Below are 14,273 nucleotides of genomic sequence, written 5' to 3'. Positions count from 1 at the left end.
TTCTGTTTAGTAAGTAAGTTCATTTGTACCCTTTTCTTTAGATTCCACATATAAGCGATATATGATATTTGTCTTTGTCTGACTTACTTCCCTCAGTATGACAATCTCCAGGTTCATCCATGTTGCTGCAAATGGCATTATTTCGTTCTATTTTATGGCTGAGTAATATTCCATTGTATATATGCACCACATCTTCTTTATCCCTTCCTCCGTCAATGGACATTTAGGTTGCTTCCATGTACTCGCTATTGTAAATAGTGCTGCAATGAACATTGGGGTGCATGTATCTTTTTGAATTATGGTTTCCTCCAGGTATATGCCCAGCATCTTTGCTTCTTAACGATTAAACTTAAATTAAACCAGAGGTGTGGCTCGCTGCCTCTCCTCCCCTTCCCAGAACACCCCACCATGCACACACAGAGGATATTCCCTCAGGATAGTTCAGCTTCTCTCCTCATCAAGGCTTAACCCCTCTTTTGTTTATCCACCTCAATCCAGAGTGTGCAGTTTAAATTATGTCATCATAAGGTGCTGAAATGGGTCAAATTCTATACTAATCGAATCAACTCCAAGGCTGGTTCTATCCTAGGATACAAGTTCTCTCCTTACTCTACTTCCTATTTCAAATCATGTTGACACATGTACCTCAACATAATTTACCAGAACAAATGCATAAACAAAATGACATAATCCAGATTCTCCAGTTGTAAATAGTGAATCAACATAGAGAGGCCTCCAATTTAATTAAAGAGTCCCCTTCATTATCAAATAAGTGAATAATTAAGGTAAAGATTCCCTTGTTCTGAGTTAAACTGCAGTAAAATGTAAGTTCACAATCACTGAGATCTGAAAACCATCCTCTCCAATTTATCATTGTCCACTCAATGTCTTGGTTGAGCTATTCCTTCAACAACTGTAGCTCAGAATGGATGAAGTTCCTTTAGGGCTCCAGAAGCTGAGCAGTCTAAAATATCCTGAGATGCTCATCTTCTCTACCCGGTGTCTTCAAATGCTTCCAAGTTGTAACTTCATTCCTCCTTTATATCCTGTAATGCTGAAACTGTAATATGATACTGAAGATGAGCTCTCCTAAACATTTAAACTTGAATGAATGAATGAATGAATGAGTGAGTGATAAATTCATGGCCAATAGGCCTCTTAAGACCTGTTTCATGGTTGCTACCATGGCCTCTGGCTGTGGAATTGTAGGAATGATAAAATCTGACTCTCCAGGACTTCTTCTACAGGTGGATCAGTTGGAGGAGCCCCTTTGGCACATTCATCACTGAAAGAGCTATTGATGCTTTGAGGCCTGTTTCTCTTATTAGGCACTATACCTCTACCTTGTGCTCCACAAAGCAGAATTCCTCCTTCACCTTAGAAATTGTTCAGGTCTTAAATAACTTATGCTATCTCAAATGGCAGGAGTTGGGTAATTTTCCTACCAGGCCAACATCTAACCCACAGCCACTCTATTAACCATTGTCATACCTGGTTCTCCTTCAGGAATTTTAACTTCCCTGTGTCTTCCTTTATATTTCTTGTTGGACGTGCTTCTTCATAGCATAGGCAATAACCGTTATCGCCCACTCACCGTATCAGCGTCACTACAAAGGTCACCTAGCAATTAATGCTCAGTCTTCAAGGGCTGATTTTCCAATCGCACTTACTGACTCTACCAGTAACTTTAAAATCATCCATGTCAATAGTGTCCTAATGATGGTTCCTCTGGGGGGACTATTTCAGTCTGCTCGCTGAGGTCTTGACTGCCTACCTCTGGGAGATTTGTTTGAGCCTGATCAGAAAAAGAAAAAACCTCTTCCTCCTCTCCACATCATTTTATTTTAAAGTAGCTACACATGGGTAGCTTTTCCTTTTCCAAAATTCTAGCCTATCCTCTTAGATCTCATTTTCTTTGTCTTATCTGATCAGTCTGCCTAAAATCTCAACATTTCTAAGGAAATCCCTATCTTCCTTCAGCTTAATAAAGCTGGTCTTCTTCTTGCTTTCATTCTTACTACTCCTTTTTCCCCTTCTGATATTAAGATTAAAACATATACCTCAAAACACCCTAATTCCTCATTCATTTTCTGATCACAATTGATTCCTGGAGACAGTGTTCCAGATATAGTTCTTTTACATTTTCTCCTTTGCTTTTGGGTTTGCAAATATTTAATTGTGTTGTTTCTTTACTTCATTTCTGAAAAATAAAGTATTTCCATTTCTTTTGTTTATAAATAACATCCATCACCTTTTTGATGGTTGTCTTAGTCTGCTTGGGCTGCTGTAAAAAATTGCATAATTTAAGCCATAGGTGGCTTAAACAACAGAAATTTATTTCTCGCTGTTCTGGAGGTTGAAAGTCCAAGATCAGAGTGATAGCACCATCAGGTTCTGGTGAGGAACCTCTTCCTGGCTTGTAGATGGCTGGCTGCCTTCTTACTGTATCCTCGCATGACAGACAGGAAGAGGGGTCTGGCTTCTTTCTCTTATAAGGGCACTAATCCCATCATTGTGCTCCACCCTCATGACCTCATCTAAACATAATTATCTCCCAAAGGCTCCACCTCTAAATACCATCACACTGGGGATGAAGTCTCCAACATATGAATGTGGGGGACATTTAAACATTCAGTGTATTGCAGTGGATGAAGCCAATGTCTGGCCCTCTGGAATCTGAAGCCATGATCAGAACTTATGTAATTAATGAATGTAAGGCCATATTGAGACCACATGTTTAGGGAACATAAAACCTGTGATCAAGCTATGCGAATCCAAGAGGCTAGCAGTCTCTCCCACCAATTCTCTTCCCTGTCCTTGACTGCAGTGTACAGGGGACTAAAATGTAAGACAGTTGATTTAGCAGAACCTGCAGATGCCCGGTTTGATACACACTGATGCTCTGTAGTCTACACGGGACTGGGACGCTTTAACAGTTTAAAGCCCCAAGCTGCAGATCTGACTGAGAAAAACTGTCAATGCGACAACAACAACAACAAAAAGCTCTGCCAAACTCTCTTTTAATTTCCACTGCTGCTTGTGCATCTCCAAATATCTTGTGAGTATCATGAGATTTTAGTTCTAGAACTGTATTAATTTATTTGTATAAATATACTTATTTAGTTTTAATAACAAATCCTTACCAGTTTATTTCCTCACTTTTTTTGTATCCCTCTTTTTCTTCTTGGTTGTATATTTTTTCCTAGAGTATTATTCTCTAATAATTCTTACAGAGAAACTCATTGGGGGTCAATGTTGTGGGGACTAAGTGCCCTCAAACAATGTACAGCTATGGAGCAAGGAGACATAAACCATAATTAAATCTCCCATTCAGAAAAAGAAAGAGTGGAAGCACATGCTGTCATAACAAACCATCTCCAAATCTCAACGGATAATACAATAAAACTGTACTTCTCACTCATGTCTGAGTCTTACGTAGGTTGGATGAGTTCTCTGGTTGTTTTCCTCCAAGTGGGAAGTCAGGGATGTGGGATCCTTCTATCCTGTGGCTTTGCCATCGTGGCTATTTTCACTTCTAGTCATGTCAACAGGAAAAACATCATAGAAGATCCCATGGGACATTTTAAGGACCAGGCCTAGAGATGATAAACACCATTTGTGGCCACTTCCCATAAGGTAATGAAGTCTTCTTGTATGCACAGGAAGAAAGAACAGAGTTGGAAACATCTAAGCCCATCTAAGCAGATATTTTTGTTGTTGTTATCTCTGAGTAGTGTTTATTTTTGTTTTTGCTTTTTATTTCTTAAAGGTCTATGTACTTTCTAAGTTTTCTACAAGGAATATGTGCAACAATTTTCAAAATTAAGCTTTTTCATGTAAATGAGTTTATCCATGAACAAGAAAGAAAATATAAGAGAAATATCATCTAAGAGTATCAGAGACAATGGCAGCTCTTAGATTTTTAGTATACACATTTTTCCCACAGTGTACCTCAAATGATTTTTGAATTGGTTTTTATAAGCATGTTTGAATTTTATAAACTCCACACTGCATGGACCAAGAAGTCAACCTCAGCTGATATTTTGTAGAGCAAGCCTTCCTTTGGAAGAAAGGTATTTCTTTACAATGGAATCTTACTCTAGTGATTAGGAAACAGATGAGCAAGTTTCACTTATAGGGTTTTTGAAAGCTACTGTTGCTTTAAGTATAATCTTTACTGTCTAGTAATAATATCTAAAAACAAAAAGTGGATATGACTTCAAATTTCAAGTTTGTGACAGCTTTTCCAATTTAAATCTATCTCATTCTCTGAATAGAATACAAATAACACTGCAGTATATGCAAAGCATCGATGAAAAAAAGCAAGTATTACTAAGAAGGAACCATGATCATACAAAGTCATATACTGAGAATTAAGAAATAATTTCCCACTTTCACTTTGCTTCACAGGGGCCTTGTTAATACATATTTCCTGCTTATACCAGATAAGACTATCCATTTTTGTAAGTTCTTGGAGGTCAACTCACAGTTTCCTCTCCTTACCTAATAAATATTACTTGAACTATTGAATAGAATTTCATTAGAAAACAATAGAATTTATAAGAACTTAGGTCTGCAATACTCAGTTTGGGGAATTTGGCTTCCATAATTTAAAATCAGAGAGCAAAATGTTATTTCCACTTAATTTCCATCTTGATATTATAAGACTATTTATATTTTAACAGTATTTTAAAATAACTCTAAATAAAAGGGATAAGTAGCCCATATGCAAATAGACTTAAGGATTTCTAGATATCCCAGTTTAAGCATTTGGGTCATAATTGTGCATTTTTAATCCAATGCATCTTGTAGAAAATCTTTTAAAATGGTGTAAAACCCTAGGTCTATCATTATGTCCTGGACAGTTTCATTGAAGTTATGCCTTGATAATTCTAAGAGTTTTTCATGCTTGTTTAAAAACATGTAGTTTCAATATGTACACATTTATAAATTCTATTTTTTTAAGCTATTTCCACGGTACAATTCACTAATTTACTCACATTGCTGTTCCTAGGTCCAGAAAGATGTACAACTAGTATTATATGTATATATATATATGTATGTGTATATGTGTATATATATGTGTGTGTATATATATATATATATATATATATTTGTAAATATCTTCCAGCAGTGATTCTTTCACAACTGCATTATGAAAACCACACACACATACAACTGCTAGTGCAGTATGCTACAGAAACCAGTTTTTATTTTTCCATATGTTTTATAACCAGGACCTCCAGATTTCAGACTAAATCAAATTGTCTTTTCCCATTTGGAGTCACTGTTTGACAGATATTTAATGATAGTGGAAATACTGTGATCCTTTCTTTGTCCCAGTTTAAAATATTTCATCTTAATAATTCTTTTGCAGATCCATTGATCAGTGTCCGATGAGTAGGGAAAAGTTCAATGATCACTTCAAAATGAGCAGCCAAACAGATTCAATTATAATTATTGGATTAAATGTCTTAAGGGAAAATGCTGTAACTTAACTTTATTCCAGGCCTAAATATGAAGAGTTAAAATATTATGATGTATTTCTAGAAGCATACTTGAGGAACTGCCAAGATTTCCATTATAATCCTTCCTTGTCAGGAGTTTATATTCTGTCACATTTAGTTTGGCTATAAATTAGAATATCATACCTAAATTTCACTTTTAAGTTTAGGCGTTACCATTTTAAAACTATTATATATGCTAACACAAGAAAACACACACACACATACACACACACATATTGTGAATCACGCATATATTTCTGACAAAATCCTTTCTCTATATCTTAGGATAGTGCTTCTTTCATAAAGGGAATTCCACTGCCATCTTGATCAACTCCCCAGACTATCTTCACATTTCTGGGCTCCCCAGCTACTTCTGGAATCCTACCTATTTAACTATTTATTCATTTATTAATTCAGCAAACATAAACTGAGCACTTACTATGTGCCAGGAACTAGGTTGTATGCTGGAAATACCAGCAGACCAAGCAGGTGGCAGAGATAACACAGAGTAACAACATGTTTGGTCTTTATTCATATAGCCCACATTCAAATCTCAGTACTCCCATTGATTTTATAATTACCTAATCTGTAAACTAGAGATAATAATACATTTTCTGTCACAGTGCCTGACACATAGCAAACTCTGAATGAATGCTAGCTATTATTATCTGACAGTCTCTTTGGCTGGACCAGGGCCAGAGTCGTTAAGACAGATAAATAAAAAGATAATTAAAGAAATTTCTCCTGATGTACAGATTTCCTGGGACAGACCCTTATCAGTACATAATCTACACAGATTTGAACATCTTCTCAAGGTCATTCACTCTATACCCAAGATAACACCTGCCATATTCTTCTCTTCTTTCTCTTTTCTAGTTAGTTTCTGATTGAATGCATATAGACAATGGACAAAACATATTTATCTGCATAGTGGTAGTGAGATTATATGTTCATTTTCATACTCTAATTGTCATTTTATATTAAGTTTATTGTTTAAATGGGTAAATGTAAATTTTAAATAAGATGAGGTTTATATCATTCTTTATCTGTGCTGGTATAGGTAAAATAAGGTCCTATTTTATTTTATTATCTATTGTTTGATTTTCTATGATAGTCTCAACACTATACAGCAGATGGTATGTACAAAGTCTGCAATAAAGACTCTGCCTCAAAGGCTAAACAAATGCTCCATATTTAAGTTATTAGCTACAAATTTGCTTATGGAAGCAATTCTCCCTCAACATGGCATATGAAGTATTTCTGAAGTTTTTCCCAAGGCAAATGAAATGGTACTCTGAAGAAAGGATTATTCTGAAGGGTTCATCACAGAAGCATATACATTGAGATTTGTAAAGTTTTAGAAATCATCTTGCCCACACCTCTCATTTTAAACTTGAGGAAACTAAGACAGAGAGATGTGAGTGATTTGCCAAAAGCCGTACAGACAGTTAATGGCAAGTCTAGAAGCCAGGTCTACAGATTCTCATTCATGCATTTCTTCACTGATTTTTTCATTCACTCATTATTTCATTCATTCAATAAGTATACGTTGGACAAATTTTATGTGCCAGGGACTGTGCTAGTTGCTGGGGATAAAGTGGTAAATGAGATAGCTCTGCCCTAGTAGAGCATACACCAGGGAGGGGGCGGCTAGGCCGGAACAGACTGTTAAACAAGGAATTATAGTATAGGGGAAACAAAAGAGGAAGTATAGGGAGCTATGAGAAAACCTATGGGAAGTCCAACTCAGCCTTGATGCTCCCAGAAAGCTTCCTGGAAGAAGAGAAGCCTAAGCTGAAAACTGAAAAAAGAACAGACGAAAACCAGACAAAGAGAAGAGAGAAAACAGAGATAAGAATAGTAGAAAGTTTATGATCAAACTGGACCCAGCAGTAAGATAACTAATATAACTCTTTATACAAAATGAAGACATCACTGCTGCTTTGAGAATGCCATATGTTGTAATTACTAATACTGCCATGAAGCTTAGTATCACATTACCCAGTACAATGTGTTGACAAAATCTTTGTTAACCATTGGAAACTTCTCCCTACCACTTTTTTCTCCCTCACACAGGGTCTGAATCTTTGTTATGAGCCATAGTTTGGTCAATATGGTCCCCCAAATAATGTTACTTGAAGAAAAAAGATAATTTTCTGTTGTACTGAAAAGAAAGTACAAAACATTTAAACAATGAAATTTTATTCTGCTGATGATTGAGTTAACAAAAATTTCTCAACTGCAATGTGTAATAGGGAATTTCCAACAAGTGTGCATATTCATTTGTGCTGACCTGACTTTTTTTTTTTTTTTTTTGCTGCATTGGGTCTTTGTTGCTGCGTGCGGGCTTTCTCTAGTTGCAGTGAGCGAGGGCTACTCTTCGTTGCAGTGCGCGGGCTTCTCTTTGCAGTGGCTTCTCTTGTTGCAGAGCATGGGCTCTAGGCACGCGGGCTTCAGTAGTTGTGGCGCACGGGCTTAGTTGCTCCGCGGCATGTGGGATCTTCCTGGACCAGGGCTCGAACCTGTGTCCCCTGCGTTGGCAGACGGATTCTTAACCACTGCGCCACCAGGGAAGCCCCTGACCTGCCTTTTTATGTTGCTTTAGCCATTAATTTCCTTGATTATCAATATACTCAGTTAACAGCATTAGTTTCTTGTTAGCATTTTCTATGAACCCATACAGTCTTAAGGTTTTAAAACTAAAAAGTTCTTTCTCTTTTATTCAACTGGCATTTAACTGACCTGAAAATTCATAAAAAGTTCAAATGGATTATTTAACTGTAATTAAGTCCATTATTTCAGTACTTTACACGTCCACAGAAGACTAGGGAAGCTCTGGGGTATGTAAAAAGGACTGTTACTTGGGTTATTTGAATGAATGGACTGTTTTGGTAGAGATACATAAAGTTATACATTTTTGTTTATTAGGAGACTGTTTTATTGATAGGTGTTTGATAAAGGTTTTAAATGAATGAATGTCTGAAACTATAAGTGAATGTATGAAATTAACATGAAGTCTGATGTAGACAACCATGCAGGTTTCTGTAAGATAACTTTCTTTTTCTGTAAGATAACTTTTTTTTTTGTAAGATAACAAAAACCATGCAGGTATTTGTAAGATAACTTCACACAAAATACCATACAAAAGCACCATTAGTTGCTTTGAGAGAATAGTGAATGCTGTAATTGTTAATACTTCCTATGCGCTGAATCTCAGTATCCCATTACCCAATAAAACGTGTTGAACAAAACTGTGGTAACTGTTGAAAACTTTGCCCCACCCCTTTTTCCCTCCACAGGAAACCACATCTTCTCACTTGCAACACCCCCAGACAGTAAGAGCAGTCCCCTGCCTGAAAGGATCTTGCACTCCTAAGTGGATAGAATCCAGACACACATGTTAGTGGATGACTTCAATCATCCCACATGGGACCCATATAGTGCACATTTTCCTTTTTAAAATTTTTAATGTCCATATGTTTGTTTGGCTGGAAATCAAGTTTCATTACATGCTCCTATTATTCCACTGTATAACAATTTTATTTATAGGCCATTCACATAAGGACTAATTTCTTTGATAGAAAGACTGTTAATACTTATTTAAGCTCACTATAATGAAAACAATATTGTTGGAACTCCAAACAAATGCCGAACCTTAAAGCCATGTCCTTGGTCCTTTCCCTGAAAATGGAACTTCACAATGTCAACCTATTCTCTTGGCTCCCTAAACAAATGTGCCAAAGGTAGACAAGAACTTTATGAAATGTTGGCAATTTGTGTAAATTTTATATAAAATAGCATGGTGTACTTAATCTCCATACTGGCTTTGAGAAGTCTTCCTGATGCCAAGACTATGCTTGAATTCAGAGGCTCACATACGTAATGAATATGTCTTAGAAAACCATGTAGGAAGTAGGTAATTTTATTTTTGAATACACGCTGTATGTGTATGCATACATAGTAGAAGGGGCAAGCTTGATTTCTGTGCTACTCTGCAAAAACATTTTTGGTCAAGTCATACACTCATTCCAAGGCTGAATGTAAAATAGATTGTCTGAAATATTAAAAACGCATTGATGTCAAGTCAGATCCTGGTCCATTTTCCCACACTGATCCTTAGGTAATTAGATTATGCTCTGTAAACAAAGGCTTGGCTTGACAACCTCACTTTCTCATGCAGCGTGGTCTGGTAGTAATCAAAGATGCCTCAGTATTAACTTTAGAAAGTGTATGTTCTCAGTGAAAGAAGTTTTCTGTTTCAAGAATGTCACCTTTATGTTTCAGATGTTTACACTTTTGCTTACCGATGTAGCCGTGAGCAAGTACACCGGTTAGTGTGTGATTTAATGGTGTGGTTATTTCAACCTCTGCAAAGTGTCTTGTCAGCTATCAAAAACCATATGTTCAGCAGTCAAAGCCAAATAATATGTTAATTAAATTAATCTTTTCTTTTCCTCAAGACATTTTGGTCAAAGTGAATTATGATATACACAGATGAGATATCAGATTACATTATATAAGAACTACATAGAAAGCCAGTGTGAAAAATTAGTACTTTTAAAAAATCACTTTGAGTGACTTTGATCTTTGACGTATTCTTATTTACATCAAGTAGAAGGATAAAGAAATAAGTAATCTTCAACATTTAAAGGAAAGATATAACCCTCATTCTACCTCCAACCTAGAGGCTGCATGTACATTATCCATCATCTGTTTGCAGATAGAACTTCCTTAGGGGCTCCACAATGTGGACTCAATAAATATTTCTAAGTGATACAAATACCAAGTCAGCAGTAATCAAATGCTGTGCTTTATAAAGGAACCAAATACAAGATATTTCAAAAATTAGTAAGAATTCTACAGGAAGAAGATGTCCGCTGTCTCTAGTTGTTTTATAGCAGTAGGTAGGAAGAAAGCCCATGGAGTTATGGACAGTTACTAACATAGAAGCAATTGTTTTCTTCCTGTTCAATGTGCAGATTTTCATTATTATTTTTATAACTTTCAATATTCTCTAATTTCAAATTTATAACGTCTCTGATTATCTTTAGTTTATTCTTTGTGCCTAAGTAAATGTGAGACGATTTACACTTAGAATTCTATGAGTATTTGTTATTTGATTAGGGAAAGATACTATTTTTTTTTTTTTTAATAAATTTATTTATTTATTTATTTATTTTTGGCTGTGTTGGGTCTTCGTTTCTGTGCGAGGGCTTTCTCTAGTTGCGGCGAGCGGGGGCCCCTCTTCATCGCGGTGCGCAGGCCTCTCACTATCGCGGCCTCTCTTGTTGCGGAGCACAGGCTCCAGACGCGCAGGCTCAGTAGTTGTGGCTCACGGGCCCAGCTGCTCCGCGGCATGTGGGATCCTCCCAGACCAGGGTTCGAACCCGTGTCCCCTGCATGGGCAGGCGGATTCTCAACCACTGCACCACCAGGGAAGCCCCGGAAAGATACTATTCTTTAATGAAGTTATCTAATATTTTATACATTTTTAGACTCATCAATAATTTATCAATTTAATAACTTAGGCGTAAGATTCTATCCATTAAATATAAGCTCTGGTATGTTATTTATTTTCCAAAGTTCAAAACAATGTTGACTTGAAGGAAAAACATTTTGATTTGAAGAACAGTGATAATGATAGTAAAAGCAACAACAATATATTGGTATTTTCCTTCTTCCAGGATTGAACAAGTACATATATATCAATTAATCTTCAAAATAATCTTACAAGGCTTGTATATTTGCCATATATAAAAGAGAACCCAGGATCAGAACATCTAGTGACCTTGGCTCAACCTAACAATACTTAGCATGGTCAAGCCCTAGTTTGACTGACCCCGGGTGTGACAGTCTTTCCACTGTATTATTTACTGCTTTCCCCACAATTATGTCACATCTCTTCTTCAAAATGCCTTTCACAGTCTGTCCCCCTTTTATATGGCAGTGCTTATAGGCAGAGATTATCACTCACTTGGAAAGCATTTTCCATTGTTATATCTAATTACATTTTGTTGCACTTTTTTATCTACCATCTTAAACATTTTAGTGTACAGTTTAGTAGAGTTAAGTATGTTCACATTGGTGTGCAACCAATCTCCAGAACTTTTTCATCTTGCAAAATTGAAAATATATATCCTTTAAACCAGCAGTCCCCAAACTTTTTAGCACCAGGGACTGGTTTCATGGAAGACAATTTTCCACGGACCGGTGGTGGGGGGATGGTTTCGGGATGATTCAAGCACATTACATTTATTGTGCACTTTATTTCTATTATTATTACATTGTAATATATAACGAAATAATTATACAACTCACCATAATGCAGAATCACTGGGAGCCCTGAGCTTGTTTTCACTTGCCACTCACTGATAGGGTTTTGATATGAGTCTGCAAGCAATTGATTTATTATGGTCACTGTGCAGTTAAACCTCTCTGTTAATGATAATCTGTATTTGTAGCCACTCCCCGCACTAGCATCACCGCCTCAGCTCCACCTCAGATCATCAGGCATTAGATTCTCATAAGGAGCATGCAACTTAGATCCCTTGCAAGCTCAGTTCACAGTAGGGTTCGCGCTCCTATGATAATCTAATGCCACCGCTGATCTGACAGGAGGCGGAGCTCAGGCAGTAATGTGAGTGATGGGGAGTGGCTGTAAATACAGGTGAAGATTTGCTCGCTCACCTGCCACTCACCTCCTGCTGTGTGGCCCAGTTCCCAACAGGCCACAGACCAGTACTGGTCTGTAGCCCGGAGGTTGGGGACCCCTGCTTTAAACAACAACTCCTCATTACCCTCTCTCTCGTTCCTGGGAAAACCACCATCCTAATTTCTGTTTCTATGAGTCTGACTACTCTAGATTCTTCACTTAAGAGGAATCATACAGTATTTACTGTTTGGTGACTGACATTTCCTTAGTATAATGTCCTCAAGGTTCATTCATGTTGTAGCATATATGTCAGAATTTCCTTCCCTTTTAAAGCTGAATAATATTCCATTGTACATATATATCATATTTTGTTCATCCATCAAGGGACAAGTGGGTTGCTTCACCTTTCTGGGTATTGTGAATAATGCTGCTGTGAACATGAATGTACAAATATCTCTTTGAGACCCTGCTTTCAATTCTTTTGGATATATACCCAGAAGGGAAATTGCTGGATCATAAAGTAATTCTACTTTTCATTTTCTAAGGAACTATCATACTGTTTTCCATAGCAGCTGCACCATTTTACATTTACACCAAGTGTACACAAAGATTCTAGTTTCTCCACATCCTTGCCAGCACTTGCCTTCCTTTTTTTTCTTTTTTTGGTGATAGTAACCATCCTACTGGGTGTGAGGTGATTGCTCACTGTGGTTTTAATTTGCATTTCTTTAATGACTAGTGATGTTGAGCATCTTTTCATATGCTTTTTGGCCATTTCTATAGCTTCCTTGGAGAAATGTCTACTTAAGTAAGTCCTTTGTCCATTTTTAAATGTTTTTATTATTGTTTTTGAGTTGTAGCTCTTTATATATTCTGGATATTAACCCCTTATCAGATATATAATTTGCAAATATTTTCTCCCATTTCATAGGTTGCCTTTTCACTCTGTTGTGTCCTTCAGTGTACAGAAGTTTTTGATTTTGATATAGTCCAGTTCATCTATATTTACTTTTTTACCTGTGCTTTTGGTGTCATATTCAAGAAATCATTGCCAAATGAAATGTCATGAAGGTTTTCTCTATGTTTTCTTCTAAGAATTTTATAGTTTAGCTATTATGTTTAGGTCTTTGATCCATTTTGAGTTAATTTTTGTGTAGGATGTAAGATAAGGGTCCAACTTCATGCTATACTGTATTTTAAAAAAATGTGTGTGTGTGTGTGTGTGTATGTGCGTGTGTTTAAGTGAACTGTAATCAGGCTATCTGAGCTTGGGCATTACTGTTGAGTTAGCAAAGAGTAAAAAATACCACTTTATTCCAAGTCAGTGTAATAAATATCTCCCTAAAACCTCACAGATTTTAGCTGATATGGGTAATACTTGCTTATATAAAAGAAAAAGTTTTGTTTCTGAAACAAACATCATGACAGAGAAGAAATAAAAATTCAGAATTTCAAGAGAAAATTTGTCTCCTGAAAGCTGACAGCCAGTTTCATGGAAATAACTGTGGTAGAAACATACAGAATTTCAATTACATATATATGGACAGCTTCTACAGTGTCATGAAAATTCTGTACTAAGTATTCTCTATGTATGTGTTATGGGGAACATCAGAAAAATCTCTATTTCTGAGACAGCTTAGTATTTAGTGAAAATAAGGCAGCTAGTATATGGCACATAGAAATAATTACATATACATATTTATTGGTGATTGTTTGACATGGCCTTTACCCTTATGAGAATATATATGTAGTTGCCCATAGATATTGATGTTCAACAAGTAAGGGAAGCATGCCAAGCTTGTCAAGGAATGCCAGATAGTCTGCAAAGACACTGATGCAGACAAAACATCAGTCTGGTTGTACTTCCCCAGAGAGTGTATTTCCCATCTGTTTAAAACAATGAAGATCCTTTTTATTTTTATATTTTCTTGCTTTGGTAGTGTTGTTAAGAAAATAAGAAAATAAAGGTTTGAAAATGAACATTTTCCATCAATTACCAGTGACATATGTCCTCTAAAAAACCTACATACATATGAATACATGCAAACATATATATACACACATACATGCAATGTATGTAATATATGTAACATATTGCATAAATGTGTTTATTA

The sequence above is a fragment of the Eubalaena glacialis genome, chromosome 3, assembly GCF_028564815.1.
Source record: "Eubalaena glacialis isolate mEubGla1 chromosome 3, mEubGla1.1.hap2.+ XY, whole genome shotgun sequence".
Taxonomy (NCBI): domain Eukaryota; kingdom Metazoa; phylum Chordata; class Mammalia; order Artiodactyla; family Balaenidae; genus Eubalaena; species Eubalaena glacialis.
This window is presented reverse-complemented; position numbering follows the sequence as displayed.